The 26,251-nt window shown below is 41.5% G+C and overlaps 1 protein-coding gene across 1 annotated transcript in view; it reads left to right on the top strand.

Moving 5' to 3' along the window:
• Positions 1 to 1,123: 1,123 nt before the first annotated feature.
• BCL6 (BCL6 transcription repressor) overlaps positions 1,124 to 26,251 on the top strand; it is a 49,448-nt gene continuing 24,320 nt past the window's right edge. The window contains exon 1 of the mRNA XM_080796708.1: positions 1,124 to 1,203. The gene's annotated coding sequence lies outside the window, so the exon portion shown is untranslated. The remainder of the gene's footprint in view (positions 1,204 to 26,251) is intronic.

Below are 26,251 nucleotides of genomic sequence, written 5' to 3'. Positions count from 1 at the left end.
CAATGATGACAGGGAGTTGTTGCAAATGCTTCTCTAATCCTAGCAATAGGTGTACACTACGGCAGCATACAATTTTGTCTGTTCACAGTCCTAACCAAGGCCTTATATACGCATTGGAATTTGGAGTATAGTCTGTGGTCATGGATCCACTGAAGTCACCAATCACACATAGCCCCAAATATCTTTGGTAAGTGCTATTTTGATGTGGTGGATCCCTTTCTATTAGCGACCATTAAATAAATCCAAGTTTAAATGGTCCAACTTCTTATCTAACCAACCATGCATGGAATGGGCCACATTGGAAGGAAAGAGCTCCCAGCCTGGAGCTCTCTAAGAAGGAGATCAGTGAGTACTTAGTTTGGCATGTTATGTTGGTGATTCATGGAGTGATGATGTGGAGTGATTTCTAAAGACTTTCTGAATTCCAAAATTTTATGATTCTTCTGGTTTTATTGATTCTTACCAGGCAAATTCTGGGAATGTGTGGGATGAGTTTTACCTTCATATTTACATTAAAAAAAAAAGAAATGAGTTGTTCAACCCTGTTGAGGAAGAGAAAAAAGCCAACTCTATACATAGGGTAGTTGAGTGTTTTAATGTTAATGACACCAATATTCCAGGATTCTGAGCCATGGGGTTTTGGGTAATAAATTTTGATTAAATGTGGATGGCAGCAGTGTGGAAAAAAAGTTCAGTAAAGGTGACTGACATGCCCAAACCTGGACTTGGCAAACGGGAGGGTGCAAGATCACCTTGCCCACATTTATGATAGCTGACAATTACTTGCCTGCTCATTTCTCTCTGGATCCTCTGAGAATTCCTAGACCTGACTCAGTTTGTATCCAACTCAGTACCCATGGCTCAAAGGATTGTTCTATAATTTAATCCAGTCCTTCTCCTTTTGGTCTGCTGCCTGCTCCAACTCAGAAGTTAAAAGGTTGCACTTCCTTAAAATGTAGTATTTCCCAACTGAACTTTCATCAATCAACCGAGTAGTATAATTACACAGGCACTGCTCAAGGCTAAGCCCTGGCTAATGATCCCTGGCTTTGTCTTATTCCAGGCTGGTCTTTCTTGATCCAGCTGAGAACTGACCACTTGAAAGGAGGTGCAAGGGAAGATCTGAAATGCAACTGGGAGAACCCCACGTCCACCTGTCATAGTCGTTTGAAGGGCAAACTTTGCAGCATCTGTCCAGATCTGGTAAGTTGGTGGAGTCTCGGTTTGAACTGCGGGGTGCGAAGAATGACAGAGTGACTCAGGATATAAAGAATGTCATAGTAAAGGAGCTACTGAAGGGGTTTCCCACCTTAACTCTCTCTTCAGGCTCTTTTGAATGTCCTGTAACTCCTGTACCTTCCTTTTGCTGGTTCCCGTCACTCACTGTGGGTTTGTGTTGATTTGCCGGGTTGGGTTAAGGAGTAGTACAGTCTGGTTTGGTAGACACGGCAGCTTGGTCTGTGTGGATCTGGAGGGTTCATAATCTTTTCAGGACTCACCCTGGATCTAGGCAGAAGAACCCAAGGCCAGGGAGATAGGCCCATCCCTAGAAGGACTGTATCTGAAAGGCCAGGTCCATGCTTGCTGCTGTAGAGCTGGGTGTGAAGGCCTGGATCACTCCAGCATTCTCTCTGAAGAACCACAAATGGGTGGTAACACCATTAGCTGGAAAGTAGGGCTCATGTTTCTGCGCCTGTCTGCTCCTGTCTGGGATTGCTGTGAACTTCTTTGTTTGAAGAAAACTATTTGGCTCTAAACTAAACTATAAGTCTCCATAGCCAGGCTCTTTCCAAAGAGTACAGTCCTCTCTCTCTCTTTCTGCCCTCGCTCCTCTCCCTTCACCTCTGTCTACCTTTTGGTTTTAGATTATGGTACATTTTCAAGCAGGGGGCTTACATGTTTCATGAACATTTTGCCAGAGTAGCCCGCACAGAAGAGTTTTGAATCTCTTAGTGAAAGAAGGGAAGCGATACCAGCCCTTGGGTGAGTGGTGAGATCACCGAAGCCTGTGTTCTGTTCCTTGCAGTATGGCTGGGATTTTTCACTCCAAGAAGAGGATTAAATAATAGAGCTTTCCAGGAAAAGAGAGACTTTCATTATTTATTTATTTATTTTTTGCTTCTAACTTCTTTATCCAATCCATTCAGAAATATAAACAAATGATATCTGGAGACCAACTTCATTTTGTGGAGAAAGCCGATGCTATTGAAAACTACCACTAAAACTATGAGGAATCCAAATAATAATACCTGAACGTTTTTTATAGCCACTGTGTTGATCCTATGAATGACACAGCAGGGTTTGAGAGGACAGGTATGGACAATATCACCATTTGTCATGGAGAAAAGCAGGGCCAGAAAGAGAAATGTCTTGCTCAGGGTCGTACACCTGATAGACAGAAGTACCAAAACAGAGCCACTCTTCTGACCTGAGGCTCAGTATATTTTTTTCTACACCTTGCTGCCTCTTCCCACACAATAATCTTTTAAGATTAAGTTTTTGGGCTTGAGAGTTGGGTCCATGGAGTTACTAAAAGGACTAAGAAAATGAAGCTTTGAAAAGATTATGTTCTCATCCTTCTTTCTCTGCACAGTGTCTGAGTATCAAGGAAAAGGATTATTTGTTAAGACTGCTTTGAAAATTCTCTGGCCCATGAGTACTTGACTAGTGCCAGGAGTAAAATTCTGTATATCAAAACCACACTCTTTTTGGCTTTTCTTGGCTCATTACTGTCTTAGCTGAGTGGCAAGCTATGTGTGAGTTTACTGGTAGGAAGGTTTTCTGGGAGCAATGACTGGTTATGAGGTTTCTGTTGAGATCTAGGTAGCAACTTCAGGCAAGTACACATCTGTTACCAGTGAGAGAATAAGAGATAGAACACACATCAAGCAGGTTGGCTCTGCCCAAAGCTTGTCTAGCAAAGTCTAGACTGGGCACCACTTACCTCGATCACCTCTGGAATTCTGGGAGAAGATATAATGATTGTTGATCAGAAGCTGGGTCTACTACTGGGGGAAGTACAGGATCTTGAAGGAAACTAACAAATTTTATGTTTTCCAATTTCTACCAAATAAGAATAGGATTTAAGGGCACTTCCTCCCCCTCCCTCCTCCTCTCTCACTTATTATCAGCATCATAAAATCAACCAGGGTGAGACCCCGGAGAGATCAAGGTATGGTGGATGGCATACTCAGCTGGGATTATGAAGTCCCTGCTTCTCTCCCAGCTTTGCGTGGTCTCAGACAAATGATTTGACTCTGTGGGGTTTAGTGTCTCCATTTATCAAATGGATAGTTGAATTGCATGGTCTTTGATACTTCCAAGCCTGACATTCTTTGATTCCCTCTAGAATATCAGATTCTGGTCTAAACCTGCTTGACCAAGAATGCCAAAAAAATGCCCAAGCTTCTTGTTTTTGATTTGTCTCTTTCTTACCAGAATTGCTAGGATGACATGAGCAGGGGAACTTCCCCCCTTACCCATGGTAGTTAGGTAGAGGTCTCACTGTGATCAACCAGCATCCCCCCAACCCCAATCCTTCCCTCTGCCAGTGACTTTAAGCTATGGTAAATGAAACACACAGACACAACAGGAAAACCCTGATGTGGAGGGCTTTTATTTTAGAGAGGAGAAAGGGAGACAGAGAATATAAGACCCAGTCAGTCCCTGAGATGGGCCTTGATTCTGTGTGTGTGTGTGTGTGTGTGTGTGTGTGTACGCTCACATTTTTTTAAGCTCTCACTTGAATAATATCTTCTTTCAGGACTCTCGGAGTCCAGAGGATTAAGTTTACTAACTTAAATACAGTGATTATCTACCCTGTGTTCCTACTCTGTGTCTATTCTAACTCTTTTTGCCGCCATGCCTCTTTCCCATAATTAGCTTTATAATTGTAAAGTTATTTTAGAGGAAAAAAAAAACCTGTTAGGTAGAGTAAGAAGTAAATGAGCAATAAATATTAACAAATCATTTCTGATTTGAATGTCAGTGTAGTGTAAAAATGAGAAAGCAAATAAGTGGAAGTAAAAAAACCTCTCGTGATCCCATCACTCAGATATACCACTGTGAACATTTTGGCGTTTCCTTCCAGTCCTTTTTCTTATACATACGCGTGCACATTTACTATCAATATTTTGTCATTGGTATTTCAAATGGTTTTTAGGACTTCTCATCACTACATACCTTTGGTCTTTTATCAGTTGTGTAAGATCTAATTCCTATAATTCCATATCATTGTGGTGGCTCTCCTTCCTAGCTGAACCCTGTTTGATACAGAATATGTTGCTAAAACATGTGAGATCTGAATTTTAGAACTGGCTTCCCCACCTGGACATACTCTACAGAAGAATTTTGAGGCATTGGACAGTACGTTCCAAAATAGCTCCAGGGTTTTTAAAAAGTCACCCATTGACTATTACATTTAACATTTATTGAACATCTGCTACACATGGCCAACATTATGGTAAGTGGTATAGATTATATTACTTAATCCTCACTCTCTGGGGGTAAGTATATCTTTGTTTCCATTTTATAGATGAGGAAACTGGGGCTTAGGGAAGCCACACGGCCCAAAGTTGCAGTGCTAGTAAGTGGTACAATCATGCTTCAAACCCACAGTTTGGTTCCAGAGTCCATGCTCTGAGCTCAAAGTTAAGTTACTCACTAACACACCAAGCTGGAGGTGCCTCACCTCTTGGTATGAGGGCAGGGTCTTGGGGCAGTCACTTGGACTGTGGGTATACATGACCTTGTGAGATGAGGCCTGCTGACGAAGGCATCAGGTGTGCTGGAGCGAGAGCACTGGACTAGGAGTCCAACAGACCTGGGCTCCAAACCTACTCTTCTAACATAGAAGCTATGTAACCGTGGCTATGTCACTATTCTGTCTGAGCATCAGTGTTCTCCTCTATAAAAGGGAGATAATACTATCAGTCCTAAAGGTTGTGGTGAGGATTAAGAATGACAACATCTAAAAGCACCTGGCATGTTTCCAGGCATATAGTAAATGCTCATAGAATTTAGTTGAATCTGAATCTGAGCAGAAAGTTTCGAGTTGAGACCTGGTTTTTAGCCTTGGATCAAACACACTTGGTATGTGATTTTGAACAAAGATCCTGGAGCCTTTCTAGACCCAACTTCCTCATCTTTCTAAGAGGTGGTTGGACTAGACGATCTCTATGACCCTGTCTAGGAACGGAGCCTTCAGTTGGTCTTTAGAGAAAGACATGTGGCTGATGGTGTCTTTTCTTCTCCTATTACTCAGAAATAGGAGTACAGGGTTCTCTGAGTACAATGTATTTTTCCTTAGCCCCCCAGCCCTGTGCATGCTCTCGACTAGAGCCATGCACTTGAAGCTTTCTGAAATGTTTAAGGTCTGATGAAAAAAATCACAAATATTTCTTAGAAAGAAGGGGTGAGGTTGTGAGTGTAGGTTGTATTAGCCCTTTTGGGAAGGAGGGTCACAGCTTTACAGCTCTCAATAGTTCTCTCAATAACGAGTGAAAATAGCTCCTTGACTTGCTCCAAAGAATACTGTTGGGAAATCACAAAGCCAGACTATTCTTTGGGTCTCTTGTACTCGGTCATTTTATGATTCAGTTGGAAGACAACCACTTGAGTTTTAACTGAAGGGCTCCTAGGTGCTAGGCTCTGTGGTGAGTGGAGAACTGATAGGAGTCTCACTCTAAAGATGCCTCTCATTTGTCTCCACCAAGGAAACTTCAACCCAGACCTGAAGAGCATAGACACATCTTGTTAGGATCCCATAGAAAAGACAATTAGGGACTGGGGGGCTTTTTTCCCTATTTCCCTGGCCATGTATCATTCTCCTTGGAAGGTGCCTCTTCCTCGCCCAAACCTCTAACTGAGGAGTGTCCCAAGGCTCAGCTATTGGACGACTTCTTGCTCTGTGCTCACTTCCCTGGGGATCTTATTCAGTTTCATAGTTCTAATAAAATCTTAACACTGATAATTCCTGGATTTCTCTCTCCAGCTTAGATTTCTCTCGGGGGCTTCAGCCTCAGAAATCTAGCTCCCACTCAGGCACCACTTTCTGACTGTCTATTTGGGTGCTCTAACTGAGCCATCGAAATTAGAGTTCCTCATGTGCCCTGAACTCCTTCAATTCTGCTGCACCTGCAGTCTTTCCTTTTTGGGTAAATAATAATTCCATCTGTTATAGTTGCTCAGACCAAAGAAAATGAAGCCAGGCTTGATTCCTGTTCCTCCACAACCCACACCCAAACTATCAGGAACAGTATTGGATCTGCCTTAAAAATTATACAGAATACTCCCCAACATTTCCTAGTCCAAGTCACCATCAGCTCTCCAAGATTATTGTAATAACTCCCTGAATTCTCCTGATGCTGCAGCCTTGCCTATCTGCACAGAGTGGCTAGAGGGATTCTGTGAAAATAAACTTTGGATCCTGTCCAAGCCATCAATGGTTTCCATCACATCCAGGGGAATAGAAAGTACTTCCAGTGCCCAGTGGAATTTATATAACATGCCATCCTTACCTCCCTGTCCTCCTCTCTCACTGTTCTGCCCTCCTTCCCTCTGTTCTAGTGGCACTACCAGCCTCCAGGTATACAGCCCCCTTGCTGTTCCTCACACAACAGGCATGCTCTGGCTCAGGGCTTTGGTGCTCATAGTTCCCTCTGCCTGGTACCTCTTACCCCAGATATCAAAATGGTTCTCTTCTTCATCTCTTCTCAGTCTTTTGTGTCACCTGCCTAGTGGCACCTTCCCTAGCACCCTATTTCACACTGCACCTTGCCCAACACACGCCCTGCCACTTTTCCCTGCCTTCTCCTTTTCTAGCATTTATTATTATCAAAACTATTACATATTTACTATGAGTGTATTTTCTGTTTCCCCCTCCTGTTTTAGAGGAAACTCCAAAGCATAGGGGAGCACAGTGCCTGGTATTCAGTAAATATTACTTGAAGAAATGGGTGGGGTGGCTGGCCAAAGGCTTTATGGAAGAACCTGAGTTTGAGTGACCCTCTGAATCACAGGATGATATGAGTGACCAGGGACTGAAAAAGGGGTACTCAGGAGACAGGGATACTGGGCAGAGGCTGAGTGGGGCCCCATGGGATGGATAAGGCTAGGCTAACTGACTCGTTCTTTATCAGCATGTACCTATCTGGTTTTATTTTTTCCAGAGCACCTAGTGTCTGTCTTTAAGTATGTAGCAAAAATCTCATGGCTGCTTGGTATGATAGAAGGCTCATGGATGGAATTCAGAGTCATAGACCTAAATCTAGAAGTGTGACCTTGGACTAGCCACTTGACCTCTCTAAATCTCTACTTGCTTATCTGTCAAAGAAGGAAAACAACACTGGCTTGTGTTCTCATGGTGGGGAGAGGGGCTGTTGTAAAGATCAAGTGAGGTAAAGGATGGAAAGTGCCTCACACTTTGAAAGCTGAACCATGTAGTAGGGATTAGTGAAATGCATGAGTGTATCACTGAAATAGTCACTCAGACTGACATATAGATTATCTACCTCAGTGACAAGGAAAGGAGGAGAGGGAGTTCCAAATTGGTGACTAATTCAAGAAACAGTTCATCTGAGCTTTTGAATAAGGGAGGGACATGGGAGGGGGGATTGGAAGATGCGCCTTCCTGAGCTCATGGCTCATGTCCAAATGAGATGCTATTTGTTCCCTGTGCACCAGGCACTAGCGATTATGTCTTCTTTCGTCCTTACATACATTTGTGAGTTGGGTATTATTACCACTTTCTTTAGAGATAAGAAAGCTGAGGTTCAGAGAAATTAAGTAACTTTCCTAGGGTCACACAAGTATTTGGTGTCACAGTCCAAAGAAGTCAGTTTTAAGAATTTGTTTGCTCTTTCCCTAAACTAGCTTTACAGAGACTTGATGCAATGAATTGAGCAGCTGCCTCAGTAGCCTGAATTTGGGCAAATAAATAACACATGAGTCTAAAACATCAAGGTCCCATAGAGATAACAGACCCTAAGCTATAAAACATAATTCAAAAAGTGAAAAGGAAAGTCCATGTGCCAAGTGTGAATCCAAACTCTTCTCTATGCCACTGTCTTCTGCTGTGAATGGTTTCTCACGGCAGTACATGGTAACCATTTAGAAGAAAACAGGATTTTGAGCTAACCTTTCAATAAGAGCAGAAGACTAATATCACTGCGGAACAGTGATCTTCTTAAGGATTGGAATTTTTTTTTAAAGCAATGACATAAGTAATGACATGCCTAGCATCCCAGACTAAATTTTATTTGTTTGCTTGTTTGTTTATTGGAGTATAGTTGACATACATATTGACATATATAGTTGACATAACATAATAATGTTACATTAGTTTCAGGTGTTAAGACACTGTGATTGGACAAGTCTACATGTCATGCTATGCTTACCACAAGTGTGGCTACCACCTGTCACCATACAATGCTATCACCATACAACATACAATTACAGTACCTTTGACTATATTCCTTATGCTGTACTTTTCATCCCCATGACTTATTTTATTCATTTTAATAACTGGAACCCTGTACCTCCTACTCCCCTGTACCTATTTTGCCCATCTCCCCATCCCCTCCCTTCTAGCAACCATCTGTTTGTTATCCATAGTAATAGATCTGTTTCTGTTTTTTGTTTGTTTACTTATTCATTTGTTTTGATTTTGGAGTTCACATGTAAGTGAAATCATATGTTTTTGACTTTCTCTGTCTGACTTATTCCATTAGCATAGTACAATCTGGGTCCATCCATGTTGTTGCAGATGGCAAGCTCTCATTCATTTTCATGGCTGAGTAATATTCCACTGTGTGTATATATACATATATATCACATCCTCTTTATCCATTCATCTATCAGTGGCTACTTGGGTTGCTTCCATATCTTGACTCTCATAAATAAAGCTTCAATAAACATAGAAATGTCTATATCTTTTTGAATTAGTGTTTTCATTTTCTTTGGGCAAATAATAGTGGAATTATTACATCATATGGTAGTTCATATGGCATTTGTCTTTCTCTGACTGACTTACTTCACTTACTATCATATCCTCTGGATCCATTCATGTTGCAAATGGCAAGATTTCATTCTTTTCATGGCTGAGTAATATTCTATTATCTATGTATCTATCCACCTAACTAGATTACTAATTTTGGGGGGGGAACCTCCATACTGTTTTCCACAGAGGCTACACCAGTTTGCATCCCACCAACAGTGCAAGAGGGTTACTTTTTCTCCACATCCTTGCCAATGCCTGTTACTCTTTTTCTTTTTGATTCTAGCCATTCTGATATGTGTGATTTCATTGTAGTTTTAATTTGCATTTCCCTGATGATGAGTGGTGTTGAACATCTTTTCTTGTGTCTGTGGCCATCTGTATGTCTTCTTTGGACATATCTATTCAGCTCCTCTGCCCATTATTTAATTGGATTGTTTGGTTTTTTGGTGTTGATTTGTTTAAGTTCTTTATATATTTTGGATATTAATCCCATATCAGATATATCATTTGCAAATATCTTCTCCCATTCAGTAGGCTGTCTTTCATTTTGTTCATGGTTTCCTTCACTGTTCAAAGGCTTCTTATTTTGCTGTAGTCCCAAACATTTATTTTTGCTTTTGTTCCCCCTGCCTGAGGACACATCTAGAAAAATGTTGCTAAGGCTGATGTCAAAGAAATTACTGCCAATGTTTTCTTTCTTTCTTTTTTTTTCCCCTAGGAGTTTTATGGTTTCCTTCTCACATTTAGGTCTTCAATCCATTGAGTTTATTTTTGGTTACGGTATGAGTAAGTGGTCAAGATTCATTCTTTTACATGGAGCTGTCCAGTTTTCCCAGTATCATTTGTTGAAGAAACTCTTTCCCATTGTGTGTTCTTGCCTCCTGTTGTAGATTAACTGACCATATAAGTGTGGGTTTATTTCTCTCAGTCTAAATTTTAACTGGTGATACTTATGCAGTAATTCATCTGTTGTCTGCCACATAATGGGATTTAATCAATGTTCACCAAATATATGCAGGTATCTCTGTATGTATGTATAATATGGTAACAGGTTTGGTTTTGGTAATTATGTATTTAAATTTATTTGGGTCAATGGTGGGTATACAGATGGATTGATACTGGGCCCACAAGTTGGAGAAATGCAAAAAGAACCCTCAACAAAACCCAAAGAAAGTTTATAACATGCTGATAGTATACTTGCTTTAAACATTTATGTGCCAGAAAGTTTATTGAGCACCTACTGGCTGCTGGTGGAAAGATATGGGAGGCATATCACTTCGCATTGGCCTCAGGCAGCCATAAGAAAAATATACACAGGATTTTAAATAAGTGATTTTTGTAGATAAAAATTACTTGGATTTGGAGGCAAAGGGGACCCATTGCCCCTTTGGTGTAAAGCACTGATTCCAGTGTTAGGAATGAAAGTGAACTAGGTTAATCCTGTGCACTTAGCCTTTTTAGATTGAAAGATTGAACTTCATAAAAGGAGGGTTACACAGTGATTCATAGACATATCTTTTATATATATATATATATAATTTATATATATAACCCCTACCCTAGCCACTACCATTCTCTGTTGGTCCTATGGAAACCCTGAAAAATGGGTCTTCGCAAGGAAGCAGAAAACGTGGTGGGATGGTGTAAGGCCAAGAGCATGGGCTTTGGATTTAACTCAAGTGGGATTTTAATCCCCCTCATCTACTTATTAGCTCTTTGATCTCAGGAGGCTATTCCCATTCAGAACCTCTGGCCCTTGCCTTAGGAGATGAAGACACCTGCCTATGTCTCCCAGTAGTAAAAAATAAGGTTTTGTTGTAAGGGGCTCAGCAGAGCAGCTGGCTCATAGAAATTCTCAGTAACTCTCCGCACCCCCCACCCCAAACACTCTATCAGCCTTGAACTTCCTCGACGCCCTTGAGTAAAGGCACTTACTGTTTTCTCCCTTCCCCTCATCTACCACATTCAGATATCTGCCAGAGGTTCTGTCCAATGATACTAACTGTCTAGTTCTATTTTTTACCATATGGCTGGGCTAGCCAGACTGTACAACAGCCTACTTTTTACACATTTTATATTAATGAGCCATTGACTGTGCTTCATGGCATTTAATCCTCAAAAGAATACCTTGTGGTAGCAGTAGCCTTCCCTTTGTACAAATGAGCAAACCAAGGCAAGAGGCACAGAAAAAAATCATACTAGACCTCTGGTTTGTCATCCAGTTTGCAGAGAAACTCTTTTAAAAGGGTTGACAACAGCATTACAAAACAAAGCCCTTTATTATAACCCCGTCCTTGAAAATCAAGTTGAAATGTCCCAATTTTCACTCCATCCATTCTCCTTCCTCTTGCTCTGAAAGCTTAAGTCATCTTATCTTTCTTTTTTGTTGCCTCTTTTCAATGACGCCATTCTAGGCTAGGATCGTGACCCTCCTAAGAGTCTTAACCCAACCCAGAAGGCAAGAGGGCTGAACACAGAGTCTTCCATACCTGGTTCTCAGACTGAACATGCACAAATGAGGAGGATGCCCTGGAATCTAGCCTCAGTGCCCAAGTCTATGGCCTGGGCTGTGAATTTTAACTGGCTCTTGCCTGATTGTCTTTCTTTGGTATTTGACATACTTGTCATTGGATCTCTGGTAAAGCTGTTCTCTTTCTCTAGCCCCTGATTCATACTCCCCACAGAGGGGCTAGAATTATGCCCTACACAGCAGGTGTGCGCTGAGCTGGAAATGGTGCCATCAGCCAGATCATTTGCAGATTACATCGAGCCTTTCCATGATTGGGATGCACTGTGGGCCAGCCTGCAGTGTCTGGTCAGCCTTCTTCCCAGCCTTCTCCTCTTAGATTCACAAAGCCCAGTTTCAAATAATTCTTAATAATGCAATTAAATTTTTGGAAACCAAAGCCGAGTTTCATATTTAAATGTTGACTTTCAGCACACAGGAAAGGTTGGCCAAAAGCAAGACTGACTGAAGATTTTGGCAAAGAGATTAATTGGGATTTTCCATTCTCAGTAAAGCTGCATGTATTAACCCACAGGTAATACTCTGTCCTCAGGGGTTCCCAAGGACCAAAGAGCAGGCAAAGCATGAAACTGAAAACCAACATGCCTCATGGGAAATTGTTCTTAAAAAAAAAAAAAGTCAAGTAGAGGCAGACTTGAACTGTTTCCTCTTTTGAAATGTAACAACACCTACCTCTCAGGGCTCTTGTGGGGATGAAATTAGAACATATATGAACAGGCTAGCACAGGGCCTGGCTCAGGGGAGGAGCGATGAATGTATTTACTTGCTAATACTTCAGTCCATGAAAAGGCACTTATCTGCAGTTAAATGACCAGATTTTGAACCTCAAGCTATAGCTACCAGCCCAGCTGGTGCCTTCCCATTCTGGGTCCCCATTTACTCCTCTTTCTAATTAGAATAATAATCATGGCTTCACAGGGTCATGAGGAGAAGCATATTCAGGAAAGGCTGAAGAAGTTCTCTGCAAACTAGACAGCTTCCTAGACAAAATAAAGTACTGTTATGTGTACACCTCATCTCTGGGCCATTCTTTTAACTCTTCTCTGTCTGGAATACCCTCCTTCCCTATACCCCCTCTCTTTAACCTGCTGTAACTCCCTCCTAACCTTACCCATGTGGAAGTTTTGCCCTTTATTTGTAAGGCAGTACAGCATAATGGCTAAAAGCAAAGACTTAAATCCCTAGGGTTCAAATCCCAACTCTGCTGTTTGTTAGCTGCTCGATCTTAAGTAAGTTACTTGACCTTTCTGTGCTTCAGCTTCCTGGCTGTAAAGTAAGGATGACAATACCACCCCTTTCACAAGGCTGAATTAAGTAAGTTCACAAGAGTGAACATGTATGTATTAAAACAGTACATACTAAGGATCATATATATCTAGTGTTCATTATTTCAAAGCTATGCTTATACTTTTGATGTCTATGTCAAGAATACATTCATTACCTTACATTATTTTGTTTTCTTGTTTTTTTTTTTTTAATTTATCTATTTTCTTTAGAGAGAGAGAGAACAAGGGGAGGGGCAGATGTCCCACTGAGCATGGAATCTAACACAGACTTCAATCCCACAACCCTGACATCATGACCTGAGCTGAATTCAAGAGTCAGATGTTTAACTGACTGAGCCACCTAGGCGCCCCTACATTATTTTATTATGATGTTCAAATTCTACCCCTCTAAGAAACTTTCCTAGATCTCTTGGTTTGAAGCAATCATGTTCCCATAGTCAATCAAAAGAAACCGGTTGCTGCTTAGTGACAGCCCTTATCATTGTGTGTTTGTCGATATTGCTCTCCTGCACTGGTCTTAGAGCCCTGAGTGACAGAGGCTTCCTTTTGCACCTCTGTACATATGGTCGATGTGCGTTAAATATTTACTGAATTGGATGGAAGGTATGCAAATGTACACCTAAATATACTGGACAAGAGCTAATAACAACCCCCATATAACTGTATTTTAAAGACTGAACATGACTGCAACCTTTTAGCACCATATCTGACACATAGTATGTGCTTAGTAAATGTATTTCCTTGGAAGGATGGAAAGACTACTAAAGGTAGGTTGAGTCTAACAAAAGGCTTCCATGGATTGGGTCCCTCTCATTGAAAACATGTATTAAATGGGTAAGTCACTTTTCCTAGGAGCCAGGGCTGAATTAGGATACCAAGGAGAAAAAAAGTAGCTCTTGAAATTCAGGCACTCATATTCAAGAGGAGAGAGGGTCCAGTTGCTAAATAATCACAGGGGCTGTGGGCGCTAAGCTGAGTAGGCTGGAGCTTCACAGGGACATCCCTTCAGCCCCTTGGTCACTGCTCTAAGCCTTAGACTTCCTCGATATTAAATTGCACAGGTATGTCCACTGGAATGGTGGCAACTTCTTTTTCAGTAAGTAGGGAACCAGGAGAAAAGGTTCTATGTTGGGTGCCTGGGTGGCTCAGTTGGTTGGGCAGCTGCCTTCGGTTCAGGTCATGATCCTGGTTTCCTGCATTGGGCTCCCAGCTCCACAGGGAGTCTGCTTCTCCCTCTGACCTTCTCCCCTCTCATGCTCTCTCTCACTGTCTCTCTCTCTCTCTCAAATAAATAAAATCTAAAAAAAAAAAAAAAAGGTTTTATGTTGGCTAGAGGAAGAGGGGAGCAAGTTAGTAATGAGCGTGGGTGGATCACATGCGGCAGGTGAGACTATAAGCTAGGGGAGGTGACACCATGAGTCACACCGATAGAGCTATACAGATTCCTTAGTCTCAACCATTTTGATGTCAAATGTTGACAAAACAATGTAAAATAAACCAACAAAAGTGCTAATCCCGAAGGAAGAATTAATCTATCACTAACTCTACTTCCACTGATAGCTTTATTTCTTTAACTTCCTGTTTGCTATGGGGTGAGAAGTGAGTTTGGACTGGACTATCTCTAAGGGTCATTCCACCTTTACTGGTTTTTTTATTCTATTTTTCATGCCTGGCCTGATATGAAAACCAATCCTCTCTCCCAGCTTTACATACTATGTCTATTTTGACGAATCCCAAATCTGTACCTCCAAACCAGACCTATCTTTTGGGTTCAGACCTTGCATATCCAACTCCCTACCTTGACATCAGAGACATCTCAGATGTACGATGTTCAAAACCAAATTCTTGATTCCCAGCATCTGCCATGCAGAAACTTTTACTTCGCAGTGTTTCAACTCAGTAAATGGAAACACCCACCCAGATGCCCAAACCAGAAGCTTGGGATTTGTTCTTAGTAACCCTTCTCTTCTTTACCACCCACTCTTGATCAATCCAATCTTTCTTTCAATCTTGTCAATTCTACCCTCAACGTATACCTCAAATCTTTGCCCACCTCTCCACCTACACCGCCATCTCCCTTCCTCTCTCACCACGACTCCTACTGTAGCCTCTTAAAGAATCTACTCTCACCCCTTTCTAATGCACCTTCCATGTGATAGTTGGGGTGCTTTTCTCTAAATATAAATCAGATCATGTCATCACCTAGCCTAAAAAACTGAAGTGATTTCTCAATATACTTAGAATAAACTCTCAATTCCTGCCCATGGTCTACAAAGGTCCCTGTGGTTTAGCTCCTGTTTCTCCCTCCAAATCTTCTACCGGTCTCTCCGTTTGTGCCATGCTGGCATCTTGCAGGTCTCTGACCATGCTGGGGGTTTAGAGGGTTGTTTGACCTCTGTTCACTCTGCCCAGTACACTTTACCCCTCACTCTTGGCCTGGCTAACCCATCCTTCTTTTTCAGCTTAAAGCCTACTTTAATAGAGAGGCTTGTACCCTGAGCAAATGATGTCCTTCCCCCACTTCATGGTACCGTACATATTTCCTGCATCTCAGTTATCATAATTTATAGTAAATATTCCTCTGCGGATTTACTTGTGTGATGTTTGTTTCCTCGACTAGACTATGGGCTCCTCCAGGGACAAGTTTGTCATTGTTCTTTGTATATGCAAAGTCTAGCCCAGTGCTTAGCACACAGTAGGTACTATATTTGTAATTTTTGTGGTTGCATATTGATCAGACCTGAAAATATCAACAATGCTTATCCCATGCTAAAAAGGTCCAGCCAAATGGGTGATAAGATAATGAAATATATCCAACTATGTCCTGTTTCTTCAAACTTTTTAGTTTGCTAGAACCTTCCAGCACTCTTCCATTTTCTTACTAAAACTTTCCAGTTTGGGGAGTTGAGAAGTATTTTGGTGTTATGTTCCTTTACTTTGCCTCCCTCCCCTCCCCAGACACATTTAGTTTTGTGAGGAATGTGGCTTCTACAGGTATGGTTGGGTGAGAGGTGTTGGGAACAGGAGGGGTGGAAAGGGAAAAAAAAGGAATCGTATGGGGGAGGTGGCTGCCCTTGCACAGCTTGGACATCGTCCCAGCTCACCCACGTTGGAGTTTTTTTTTAATGCCATATACATCCAGTATTCTCTTCTTCCCACCTCTAAGAATCCAAAAATAAATGAGCTGTTGATCAAGGGCTTGGTGCTGGCAAAACTGGCAAGTACGGGCAGACAGGCTCCCAATTCTAGAAGTTTTCTCTTGCCACTACCACCCGCTGCCCCCGGCCCTCTGTTGAGATCGTTGAGCACCTATTTCTACTAAGTCCACTGGATATTTCGTTCCATGTAGGTTCCTATTGTTATAGACTGCAGGAACCAGGATATGGGCTTTTGAATAGTTTTGACTTTAACAAAGGTCTGTTGCTTCATCTGCTGAATTATTGCTTTGCGCAGTTATTAGAACGAAGGCCTTACTTCTCTCCAGCACCTGTGCTCCTATTTTTCTCTCCTCCTCCCTATCAAGGACAACTTGCTCCAAATCCCTTTTTATATTCATCTCATCATTCATGGATCCACTCTGCATTTGTTATGGAGATGGGAGGGCTAGATGCAGGGATTCTCTTAGGAGGATGTCATTGGCCCAGGGCTCCTCCTGTCACTCGGGTCAACCCTTTGGTAGAAAGTTATCAATCATCTTGTTGTAGTAACTCGCCCATCAACTCAATTGCTTGAAAAATGTATAGAAATCCACCTTGTTGATCCTAGAAAACAGCCCTGATTCATTTGGACTTTGTTTATACCTTTTGCTAAGATTGAAGTTAACTCAAAACAAATGATTTTTTCCATTTGGGTGCAGGGGAGGGTTAGGGAGGGGCTAAGGTAGAAGGAGGAGGAAGAAAGAGGAAGAAGGTACTGAAAAGGAGGATCTAGTACTGGATTTCAGTTCCCACTACTGGGAAAAGGTTCATTTCCAATTCTGCATTTCAAGAACAAAAAGACTTTCTGATGATCTTTTTTATTCTTTTTGGATCAGTATGAATCCTTAGCAGTTAATTTATGTCTTCCTGAACTTAAAAGGTTAAAATATTTTGGGAAGTGAAATGAATATATTTAAGGATGGTTACAAAGTCAAGACAGGGCACTTTAAATCACTGTTCCCCAGACGTAATCTGAGTCACAGAATCTGTTAGGGAATAACCTGAAGGTTTTACTTAACTATGATAGTTCACTCATTAGTTTGTCCATTCATTCAACATTCAGCAACTATTTTGACCTGTGCACTGTAACATCCAAAGTACTTTTCCCCACCCCATTGTCCTTAATTCTCATGAGAACGCTGTAAGGTAGTCCTTTAACAGAAATTACCATTTTAGAGAACAAGAAACCGAGACCCACAGAAGTTAGTCAGTTATGGAACTTTAACTGGAACCCAGATCATTGGACTTCGCATCAAATTCTCTTTCAGTTCTACCTAACTCGAACTTAACCAGCATTTCTTAAGTGAGCAATGTGTTGGGCACAATTGTCGGAAAACAAAAATGAGATACTCTTACCCTTGAGGAGCACCTAGCCTATTGAAGAAAGGCAGAGATCGAGGCAGGGGTGTGGGATGAGGTAAGTGCATGGGTCCTCGGAGTCTGGTGTAGAAAACGGTTGTAGGAGGCAAGACTGGGAAAAGTTAGAGGGACTTAAGCACTTGATTTCTCGATTTGCCATCACCACCACCAATTTTTCTTAATCTGCCGTCACCAAGTGTGGCTTTTATTACTATCAGAAGTTATCTTTTTCTGTCCCCGCTTTCTTTTGAGTATTTGGTTAGCATTGTAGTGCCAGTGTCTCCAAAGAGTAGGGTTATTCTTGGCACCCTGAAGTTTCCTCATTGAATGCTGCTAGGCTAACTAATGGTAAGACTGCCGCAATCTTGTCTGGCGGTGTTATGCGTGTATCATTATATCCAATCCATCCTTGCCTGGCCACAAAGAGGAAACGGTTACAACCGCCGGCAGATAGGCCCAACCCTGGGTGGGCTGGGTCTTGGTGACGACAGTGCTATGGAAAGTGGTCTGGATGCAGGGCTGGCAGCTGGAGAGATCATCTGCCCGTTTATCACGCAAAGGTCTGGGATGGCCGGAGCGAACGTGGGCTTAGAGTGAAGCAGGCATCAAGGTGTATTAGGTGTGCAGTTCCTGCTAGGGATGCTGTTGGGTTCTGACATCCAGGCTGCAGATGTTACTGGAGGCTGTGTGCTCTGGGAGAGGATGATGCTGGATGATATGACCATTCATGGTAGAACCTGTCAGTTACAAGAAGATACAGAAATCAGGTCCAGGCAAAGCTCTGGCCTGCAGACTGAACCTAGCTGTTGATTGTGGTGGTGAAGATAGCCAAGGCTCATGGGGATCTTCCCACGTGGGGTATTGGGTATTGCTGGATGGTACATTGAGATGGCTGGGTTATATCTGTTCTAACCAATATGGGGTGAAAAATTCAGAGAATGAAACTGCTGAAGTGGGGATGTGAATGCCCACACTGATGGCAGAGTTGGAGGTAGGACACAGCACCTGAGAAGAAGAGTTTTGTTTGGTTCAGAGTCAGGACACCCTTGGGGCCCTGTCCTGGCTCGGGGACTACCTTTTGTATGACCTAAAGCAAGTTTTAGCACTTTTCTGAGTTTCTGATTATTCAGTAGGTTCTGTGCCCCCTGGGGTATCATATTGTATTCATATTGGTTTCCGAGCATCTAACGCAGTATCTCCTTTACAAGAGACGGTCAGTGAACGTGCACGAATGGGGTGAGGAGTGTGAGGAAGGACATTAGTTTCAGGGAAGTGGGGCTTCTGAGAAGCATGGTTCTCACCCTCACCCCTTTGATTCTGATGTCTACCCCCAGGCCCTTTGCCAAAAATCAGTGATTCAAATAATAGTATACTCCCCAAAGTTCCTAATAGACTGATTCTCCGAAGGAAAAAAAAAATTGTTTTGCTTTAGCATTCACTGGTCAAACCTGTTATAAGAATAAAAAATAAATGGCCAGTAGCCCCCAGAGAACTCCAAAAGGCAGTCTACCCACCAGGAAAACTCTGGGGATGGCCTCAGAGAGACACCAAAGTAACAAGAAAACCTCTTGACATTTGCAGATGCTGTGAAACACCAACAAACAGGAGAAGCACACTAAGACCCAGGGGGCAGGGATAGATAAAAGATTTACAGATCACCTAATCTCATTTAGGTTAACAGGCTCCACAAGGGTGCTATTTGTTGTTGTGGAGACAAGTGTCTCCCAGAGTGAAAGGTCTTCTCTAAGAGTGAGTGCTCTGCTCTCACTTTTGCTATAGGTCCTAAAGATGCGGACAGCATTAACTTTAGGCCAAACATTCAAGATCTGTGAATTAGGCAACTAATTGCATTTAAAAGAATTCACTTAGGGCGTTTTGGTGTCATAGGTGTGTGCTTGTGAGATAGGGAGATAGATAGATACGAAGAAGATAGATATCAAGCTAATATATAAACATTGCATAATTTAGAAGATAAAAAAATAAGGGAGGAGAAAAGTATTCATAATCCTACTACCCTAAGACAACCAAAATATTTGTTTATTGTGTATTCTTGTTTATATCCCATTTATTTCCTATGGAGAGTATTTTTAAACATAGCTATAATATGCCATATATATATATTAAATATATATATCCTACTTTTCACTTTATTTATTACCATAAGTATTTTCCAATTCCAATTTTTAAAAATTAGATTACACTTCATCATTCTCCACCCAACACCTTTTCCCTCAAGTCAGTCACAACAGGACGTGTGGAGGTTGTGCCTATTTGTTGTTGTTAGATATAACACTTAGATACCTATATTCATTCAACGACTTTGACCCTATATGTTTGAATTTTTTCCTGTATGTTGTATGCACCTCAAAGATGTGTTCCTAGAAGTAGAATTACTAATTCAAAGGGCTGAACTCTTTGATTCTTGAGACATGTGACCAAATGGATCACTGAAAGAGTCACGCTAACCAAAATACAGTACGACAGGATTCAATCTCACTGAATTTCACCAAGAATTATTTAAATGTCAGCCTCCATAGTAAACATAAGTATTGGTCCAAAGATTTTACAGCCACTTGGCAGAGAGGTTGATAGATGTGGGAAAAGATAGGGAAAAAAGGAAGAGACACTTAAAACTCAAGTACTGCATTGGAACTAGACACCTGGTAACTGACAACTAGTTAGAAATTAATGAGGCATTCCTGAAGTAATGTACATCAATGTAATAGCAGCTTTCAGCTTTCCAGAGTGGCTACAGCTGCAAAATAAGTGATTCAGGGTGGACTTGTTGATGGGAATCAACTCTACCACTAATTTTGGGGGTTGTCTTTGCAAACCATTTGCCTCTCTGGACCTTTCAACTGCAGAACTAATAGGCTGAAGGCTGAGGAGAGTTTAGATTATAGTGTCAAATCCAGATGATGAAGACAAAGTCACAGAGTCATGGGTCCAGTCAGCTATTTCCCCTAGACATCCAGAGTTACAACTCTGATGAGATCAACAGTTCTATCAGAGTTGTACAATGAAATAGTAGACATCCTGGGAAGCTCCTGGGGCTCCCCCTAACCTCAGTTATGAATCTGCAAGTTCTGTATGCCCCATTTGGACTGATGGCAAAGATTCTTCAGGGCCTTGTTTTCACAGAGAATGTTGAATAAGCAGATCAGGGAGGTGGCTTGAGTCATCGACCACCAGAACGACATTTGGCCTTTGGTGCCTCCCTAGTGCTCTCCATCCAGATGATGACAAAAAAAATTAGCCATACTGCTTTCAATTTAGTAAACTGAAAGAATAAAGGCAAGTTCCCTCATTTTCCACACTCCATTTTGTGGGCAGGACCTCTCAGATTTCAAGAGAAGCCTGGGTCACTTTTTGGAGGCTTCTAGTATGGGGGGAAAAAGAGAGAAAGAGAGAGAGAGATTATATATATGTGTATGTGTGCAAATACACACACACATATATATATATATATATACATACACACATACACACACACACACACACACATATTTGTGGTTTTGTAACATAAAAAAATGTGAAGATAGTAAAGAGAACAATCCTGTACCCAGTTTCCCCCATTATTAACATTTCACCTTAGTATGGTACTTTTGTGACAATTGATATTCACACAATATGATTAACTAAAGTCCATCATGTATTCAGATTTGTTTAGATTTACCTTCTGTCTTTTCCCATTAAGTACTACTTTACATGAAGTTATCATGTCTCCTTAGGCTACTCTTGGCTATGGCAACTTATCAGTGTTTCCTTGTTTTTGATGACCTTGACAGTTTTGAGGAGTACTGGTCAAGCATTTCGTAGGACGCCCCTCTACTACAATGTGTCTGATGTTTTTTCATAAACAGACTGGGGTATGGGGAAGACCACAGAGCTGATGACCAATTTCACTACCTTATATCAAAGGTATATACAATCAACATGGTTTATCATTATTTGTTTGGTTGGTTGTTCGTGGTTTATCATTGTTGATATTGACCTTGATGTCCTGGCTGCTGTAGTGTTAGTCTGGTTTCTCCATATAAAATTACCTCCCCCACTCCCCTTATTATACTATACTCTTTGGAAGCAAGTCACTATGCCCAGCTCACACTTAAGGAGAGGGGAATTATACTCTCCCTCCTTCAGGGGAGAGCATCTACATAAATTATTTGAAATTCTTCTGCATGGGAAATTTGTCTCTTCTCTTCCATTTATTAATTTTTCCCATATTTTATTTATATCTGTGTAAATGTGTAGACATTTATTTTATACTTCAGGTTATCATCTAATATTATTCTATATTGTCACTCAAATTTTGCAGCTTTGCCCCTTGGAAGCTCTTCAGGTAGTGCTAGTGTCTCTGAAATATTGCCCAGCAATGTAGGGATTTTTGTGTATTTGTTTGGTGTCTTTTTCTTTTTCCTTTTTTTTTTTTTTTTTTTTTAGCAAATCCTTATTTTATGGTACAATCTGGGTATTAGGTGTGTTCATTGCTTCTGTAGCATCATTGCTTCTAGTCCAAATATATTTTAAAATTTACATTTTAAACATCAACATACACAGGTTCTAATACAATCACATGATTCAGGACAACTCTAGATTTAGTAACGGTATGAAATCTCGGCACCATGGGAGACTAGGAAGGCTCCTACACTGGGTCCTGTAGCAGGATCCGCACACAAAACTTACATGTGAAGGTCTTCTTTCGATCCTGTCTGTGCACCACTAGGACTGAAGCAGAACCTCAGTGGAGAGCATATCAGAAGTCCAACTCTGAGGTCTGCTCTGAATGTAAGGCCACACCAAATGGCTCTTTTGCAGGGCTGCCCACCCTATATCCTCTTTCCATGATGAGCTATGGAAAACAACAACAACAACAACAACAAACCACAATGATTACAGAACCAGGGCATCAGAATTCTAGATTGGCTCTGCCAGCGATTCAGTGGATGTGGAAAATGCCTCCTGTCTGGGCCTCAGTGTCCAATTGTATACTATCGGTAACATTGGATTGGATGTTTGCTAAGGACCCTCCCACTTCTAGCACATTATAACTCAGGAGTTCTACACTGAGAGTGTAATTGACTCCATGTCTCCCTGTACATGGACAGCAATATTTCAGAGGGCCTAAGCCAAAGGAGAAACGGTGGCGGTAGGATGTGACTGCTAATGATTAGGGGCTGTTTTATTACTTCCTGAGGATGCCAAGGTCTGTCAAAGACCTTATTTCATCTAGACAGTTGGGTCTGAGAAGTTTAGACCTTTTGTTTTAAAGAATGGAGATTAAAAAAATATATAGGAAATACTGATTGAAAATATCTCTTTTATTGTCTTCAAGTTTGTTCTGGAAGATCAAGGCTTTTTTTTTTTTTTTTTTTTGGTAAGGGCAAACTCCTCATCTGTTATTTCCTCTAACTTCAAATCATTACTTTTAAGGCAGTTATGGCTGAATTACTTCTAAGTTTCTTACTAGGAATCTCTCTCTAGGTTTTTTTTTCTTTCCTTCCTCTGTGTGTGTGTGAATGTTAGGACATATTTTTCATATCCACATGGGGCCCAGTGGTTTAAAGACTGCCCAGTTTACAAGTGTCATCTCTTTCCTATCATTGACTGGGACAGTTTCCAAAAACAAACAGAAGGCGCAAAAAAAAAAAAAAAAAAAGAACGATAGTGCTGAAAAGACACTTGGGAACTGTCACAACTGATTATGAATGCTGGAGAGCAAAGGTACAAGGTCTTAGAACCTGTCTCCTCCAACTCAACGTCAAAAATCTTCAATTGGTTTTTGGACCCACTCAGCATAACCCCAGACTTTGGTCTACAATTGGTTAAAAATTGATAGAGGTGAGGATTCTGGGACTGCCTTCTTTACTTAGAAGTTTAAATTTTAACCCCTTCCCCCATGCCAGGTACACATATGATACAGCTCCTTTCCATTGCTCCCCCATCTTAAAGTTATGTAAATATGTATTTGGATATAAAGGTATAGAATTTAGAACAGAGACACATCATGCAAATCATCAGAGTTATTTCTGCCCAAGGCTGAGGAAACTGAGTCCTGACAAGTGGATTTGCTCTCCATAAGGGAGTTCCAGGCAGGACTGTAATTAGAAGCCAAGGTTTTTTTGGCAACAAATCCAGGTTTGTTTTTTTTTTTTCTTCCTACCTCACACCATGCCCCTGTGGAGTTTAGTGTTTGTGTGCATGTGTGTGGGTTTCTGTATGTACCTATGTTACATAGACACCGACATGTAGGAAACATGCACCGAGCATCTGTAGTCTGACCTCAGGGAGCGGTGTAATGACTCGAATTTCAGGCAGCTGAAAGGTTTCTGCGGGTGGAGGGTGAAATAAACAAGAAAAGCCACTGTGGAGATGTGAATGGAAAAGTACCGAAGCGCTCCCTCCCTCCGCACATTCTTCCGCTCTCCAGCTCTGCCTGCCAGTGAGCTGGCTTCAGATAGGCTTCTTCAGGGTCAGGTGTACAGAGGGCGGTGTGGAGAAGAAGGGGGAAAAATGCAGGCACAACACGCAAATCAAGTTTTTCCACTTCTAGCCTTAGGTAGTAAAGACAGCTAAGTACAGGCAGGCAGCCGCAGGGAGGGTGGGCCAGCTACCCAGAGTTTACAAACACTCAAGTGCTTTCCTCTCTTCATCCCTTCCTGGTCCAGCTGCTGCTTTCCTTCATGCTAGAGTTTCATAGGAAGTGAAAACCCTGCTATTCAAAACAGTGATCCAATGCAATAAACAAATGATTAGGCACACCCCCCCCACTTCTCTATTTTAAGCTCCCGATATTTATTTCCATTTTTAAAAAGTGAGAAAAGTGTGGAAAATCAGTGTTTTGGGGGGAAACTCTGAGCTAGGCTAGAAAAGGTTTCTAAAGAAAAAAAAAAGTCTCAGAATAAAACAGGCTGAAAGCAGGCAGCATATGGATCAAAATTAAACGTTGACACTTCTTTTTCAGAAGGTAGTAGCTGGAAATCATCTTCTGTTTTTTCTTTTATTGTCTCGAAACTTTCTGCTCAATTTCTGTAAAATATACCAAGAAATCTCTTTTCTCCAAGGATAATATAGGGACCGTGTCTACAATAACTCTAAATGAAGCATTTGAGAGAAAAGGAATAGGTAAAATTTTCTGCAGCAGGTGGACAGCACCACCCACACCCAACAGAAGTAGTGTCGAGTACCACAGCTTAGGTGACAAACATAACCAAACCTAAATGTCCACCAAAATTCAGTAGTAGCATCATGACCAGGAGTTCGTTCTGAAGACCAATTTACAGTTAACGAGGAACCCAAAGCAGCCTTGCTTTCCCCAATTCTGCCAGAAAAACAGGACACCCTCCTCCGAAGCGAGGCAGTCAGATCACCCTCATTCTGTGAAATGACGCAGGACTATCAAATGAGGACCCATTTTCAGTTGTGTCCTGGGGTCACACATGCCTGGGGTCATACACGCTCACATACACAGGGCCAGCCTGTCCTCTCGAAAGACAGAAGCCTGGCGGAGTTGTATGATTGATCGACAAGGTTCTTTCCCATTCTAAAATCTGTAATTCTGAAATGTGATAGTTCAAAGATCTACCAAAGTACCAGAAGTTCCTGACAGGTGAAACCGACTTCCTGTTTGGAGCCCCCTTGAAAAGAGGACAAAATGGTATTTATTCCAAGGAGCTTCCTTTTCAGCTATGACTGAATTGTGGGGAACTGGATGTAAAATCTGTCCCTTTCCTTAAATAGATGTAATATTAGGACCAGGCTATTTTATTTGTAACAAAGCTTATATTTACCCAGCAGCTGCGTTCAGGAACCTAGTACTATGCCCAGTCCACTGGGCAAAGGGAATGGCCTGGTCCTCTATTCTGAGTATTACTAGCCAGTGACCATTAAATAACAGGACTGGTTGATACATGGTCCCTCTGAGTCTGCGGAAATCACTCATAAGACCCCAGACACAGAATCACTCTTTAGAGCTTCTTAAGGTTGATTTAAAAGAATTTGAATATATTCAAGTCAATCCTTTCTTTAATCCTATAACATAGCACTGCTAGAGTAAGGGAGCCCACACAGTGATGCCAACTGGCTACTGATGGGGAGAGATCAAGAATGAGAGAAAGGAGGACAATGTGGAAGAAATTCAACAGGTATAAAATCCGACAGTTATGCTCCCAGGATTTGAAAGGAGGTTGAGAGAGGGGTGCACAATTTTCCTCACTGTTCATTTGGTAGAGAGAAAGGGATCTACCTAATTTTTATCGAATATTTTCAATATTTTTTTCCTTTTAACAGTGCCCTTCTGATCAATTTCTTTCAATGTAAACACTGATTTGGTTAAAAAAACAAAAACAAAAAACCACCATCATAGAAATGTGGGACTCTGGCACTTGGTTCCAGAAATAATGTGCTGAGAAGGTCTGAGTTCCGTGGTGGTGGGGTTAATTATCTATACATTAGGCCTGGTGGGTTTTCCTTCCAAGAGCTGCCTGCAAAGAATTAAAAAGGTCTGAGGTGCAAGAAGGGTGAATTCCTTCCCAGCCCCCATTCTGGCTAGTTCTACTGCCAGTGGGAGCAGATTTCCCTCTGCTCTGCAGCGCCCCCATGGGGCTAAGATTGGAGTGGCAAAGAGAACGCAGGAGGGACAAACCGTGTTTAAGGTTGGGGTGGTGGGGGGCGATGGCAAGGGACCAATGAGGCACGGTGGCAACTTTGATTAGAAAAGTGACCAAAAATCATAAAAGTAATCTCCACCATAGGATCAATAACAGAGCAGAGCCATACATTTCACATTCCAAACCGTATATAGATACACCTGAGAAACTTTGAAGTTCTTACTACTCTCAAAGATAGAAAAAATACCACACATATAAATGCACAGAGAAAATCA

The sequence above is a fragment of the Martes martes genome (genome assembly GCF_963455335.1).
Source record: "Martes martes genome assembly, chromosome: 1".
Lineage (NCBI taxonomy): Eukaryota > Metazoa > Chordata > Mammalia > Carnivora > Mustelidae > Martes > Martes martes.
The sequence above is the reverse complement of the archived record's forward strand: the minus strand, read 5'-3'. Positions and strand labels throughout refer to the sequence as shown.